Here is a 3782-nt window from a genome sequence, read left to right on the forward strand (position 1 = left end):
TATAAATTTTATTAAGGTTGAAGCTTGAAGATCAATTCTCAAACATTTTATAAGTAAGTCCCATTAGTAGGACAATGAGTCTTGAATAAAGGAACCTTCCTGTGAATCAGTACTGCAACTTTAGTTGAACAATGCAGTTTTATAACAGGTTTTAATTTTATGATAATTCTGAGATTTCCAGGTTTGTGTGACAAAGTGGTTACGTTTGTGTCCACCACTCAAATATATTTCTTATTTATCCAATATTTTTATATTTGGTCATAATGCTTGAAATTAAACATTGCTGTTGCACCTTTGCTTCACTCACTTATTTATGGTTTTGTTTGTGGCAGCATTATGTTACAGTCCTCATAAATGCATAAGTTTTAGTTAAAGCTAGCACTTCTGGACCACTGGATGAATATGAATGTTTCTTTTGTTTCAAATGTAAATTTTTTGCAAATTATTTATTTTGTTTTTACTTACCATTGTTTGTCCCTTTTAGATGCTACTGCCTAAGATGGTGTATGGGAGGGGCCAGCCCAGCATTTCCTCTTTATATGGCTGTATGATGTCACTCATTGTGTCAATGGGTTCTACCAAATGGAGAGTTTTCTTTTTTTTTTTAATATATTAAAATCTGGCTTCAAAATAAAACTGCTTAAAAAAGAATTGTGTAATAATCAGCAAAAAAATTATTAATGTCATCACATAATGCGGTAGTAACTACAAAATGTTCAAGGATTGTATTGCATTTTGAAAAAATGGTTTTATTACATTTTGAAGTCAGATTTTATTATTGCATATTATGGCGTTACTACATAATATGGCGTTACAAGGTTTGCGTGTGTTTGTGTGTGTACCTTCTTTAAAAATATGTAAACCTTTTAAAGGTCAAACTCTAAAGGCTTTCATCAGATTCGAGGAACAATAATTTCCATGGCTGGTTTGTAAATAATAAAGTAACTGTTTACGTATTTAATACTGGAGATTCTCTCCATCAAAGATAGAGGAAAGGAAGGAAACAGTCAGAAACTAAACTGTGTAGCTCAACAGTAAGTAGGCCTACAAATGTGAACATCTGGCCTACTCCGTCACCCTCTGTCACAGAGAGTACCAGCATGTTTATGAAGAAGGCCTAATGTATATTCATTTTCTGAGAGCAAAAAGTTTCTTTCCTCTCAGTGCAAAGTTACTTTGCACTTGTAAACCAACTATTCATGGAATGGTTTGTATCACACACCACAACATGCAAACACATAGTGTTAGTTAGGACATTATTTTCATCTCAAGTGATTGCTGTCACATTATTTTACAAACATTGTTTATGTATAACCAGTACAAAAATTCTAATTTTAAAGTAATTATTGACTAACAAATGTCTAAAAATTATGCCAACTTGTTTGCCAAATCTCAACAATGGCTTCCCCCCCAAATAAAGACAGTAGTCGTTGCAGCTGATTTGAACCCGTTTGCAAACCTCTGCTACTCTCTGGTATCAGAAGCTGCCTTTGTGAAGCAGTGGCAGCTACAAGTTGAGATAGCTGTTTCTCGATTCTTCGGTTGTGGACAGTAAGTCGCACCTTTCCAGCTATCTCATAAATACAAGATAAAGCTTATTATAAATCTTGTCATTACGAGATAATTTTTTGTAACTACGAGATCTTTTCTCATAATTATGACATCTTATCTCATTCTTATTATGATAAGGTGTCTATTTCTTTGGTGAAAGCAATTTCACCAAAGAATTTCTGTGGTAGAAAAGGAAGGCAGACCAATGTTTTCACACCTTTATTTCTATTATTACAAAGCGTTTCTGTATAGCAAGCGAAAACAAAAAAATCATGATTACAATATTTTATCAGACTAATAAAAAGCAATACGGATGTGGACTAAAAATAGTTTAATGTCTGCTTAAAGATTATTTTAAAAAGATTAGCCTTTATTTAATCTGATAGACCTAATCAGAATGCCTAAAATGGATTGAATATTTCTTGATAAAAAAAAACCCGAAAAAAAATTGAGAACACATCTTGAACTTCAAAAATGTCTTTAGCAAAATAATGTAGTATAGTTAAAATCTGCCAGCATGCTTTGAACTTTACTAATTAAGTCATATAAATTCAACATTTTTATGCAAACACATCTTCAAAAAAGAAAAATGTACAGTTAAATCTGAAAGTGTCCAAAACACTGGCAGATTTAGGATTCAAGTAATCTCTTAATTTCTATTGTCTGGAAGTAATACTAACACTGTAGAATGACCTCCAACATAAATCGGATAAACAATGTGAGAAGGTTGCTGAAAACTTAAGTACATCAAGAGGGTCTTTCAACATCAAGGAGTCCAAGGTCAGCATAAAAGATAAAGCCTCCAAATACCAGTGAATAGATGCAAACAGATGGTCAGCATTTACAAGAACTTGATTACTGCAATTCCATTAACAATTTTTCTATTGATTATTGAATATTTGACATGACTTATTTTGACAATATGTACATTAAAATTAATATTTGTTTCATCCTAGACGAATGTTAATATAAGTGCATCTGGTTTTCACCAGTTTCTTATTTCATTTGAATCTAATACATGCCCTACATTGGACATTTGGGTTGAGGGTTTAAACTGGCAACAGCAGTGACAAGACAAACTACTTCCGCTACCGTCAGCCTCAAATGCAAGCTTACATACAAGTTGATGCACAAAATAAATATGCGCAACAATATTTATTGAATATCCCTACATTTTAGGGGAATGGGGCTTTTTTAAAAACATATTTTTATAATATTTATTTCAGTACAATATACACAAACCCTTGCTCAGGAAGAGCCAAGGAGAAGTATTCATATTCAGAATTTGATCTGAGAGTACACACTTTCTTCCGTGTTCATCTCCATAGCTTTCCTTCCTGTTTTCCTCTCCTTGCTCTCTGAAAAAATTAATGCAGCATAGTTGGCATTATTTTCATCCTCAACCTGTGTAGCAAACAAATGGCTCATTAAAAGGTCCTTTTTATAAATAAGCTTTATTTAAATCTTGAGTCTCCACTCTGTAAAACAAATTATTTGTCATTTTATTGTATCAATACTTACTCTGCCTGCATTTTGCTTGATCATATTACGTCTTGTTTGTAAAGAGGTGTTTTCTGTTCCTGGAGTGGAATAGAAATATTAACATTACAGATGGAAAAACTACAATTTTGAATATTTTCATGTAAGAAACAACACTTACCTGTAAATTGTTTGCACATTGCCCTGGAAGATCGGTCACAGAGAAATGCAATGTTTGCAATCACAGAAGTGATTAGAGAAGTCACAGCAATCAAAAGGAGAGTGACTTCAAGTGATAACCCTTTTTCTACAAACCAAAAGAAAGTAATCAAACTCATGTGTTATTTCATTGACTCAAAGTGTATATAACTCTCTTTTATATTAAAACAAACAAACAAAAAAAAACATACCGGTTTCCAGTTTGGTTCCATTACCAAAATGTGTCTCTCCACAGTAAAATGGTGCAGCATCTGAGGAGATGATATGGCTCATAAAGTGATGAAAACAATTCATTAGAGAATCACACCTCTTCACATCTTCACATCTGTTTTCATTAGAACAGTTGATTTTTGCACTGAACCAGAGCATGTTGATATCTCCTGGACATATCCTGTTTTTAGTATCTGACAGAAGTGAACATTGCATTGTCACTGAATCTCCTGGATTCTCTGGATTTGATACTGTTGGCCTTTGAACATAAGTATATTTTACTGTCCTTTCAGCATTTCCTGCAAAATACAAATTTGTAAATC

The 3782-nt window shown here is 32.9% G+C and overlaps 1 long non-coding RNA gene across 1 annotated transcript; it reads right to left on the bottom strand.

Annotated features, from left to right (window-relative positions):
- Nucleotides 1-2246: 2246 nt before the first annotated feature.
- LOC107836015 (uncharacterized) lies at nucleotides 2247-3332 on the bottom strand. Its single transcript, XR_001661865.1, has 3 exons — nucleotides 3212-3332; nucleotides 3073-3131; nucleotides 2247-2955 (listed from the first exon to the last, which is right to left on the bottom strand). It is a non-coding gene; the product is annotated as an uncharacterized LOC107836015 (long non-coding RNA).
- Between the last annotated feature and the right edge of the window lie 450 nt (nucleotides 3333-3782).

The sequence above is a fragment of the Poecilia formosa genome, unplaced genomic scaffold (assembly GCF_000485575.1).
Source record: "Poecilia formosa unplaced genomic scaffold, Poecilia_formosa-5.1.2 Scaffold35, whole genome shotgun sequence".
Classification (NCBI taxonomy): Eukaryota; Metazoa; Chordata; class Actinopteri; order Cyprinodontiformes; family Poeciliidae; genus Poecilia; species Poecilia formosa.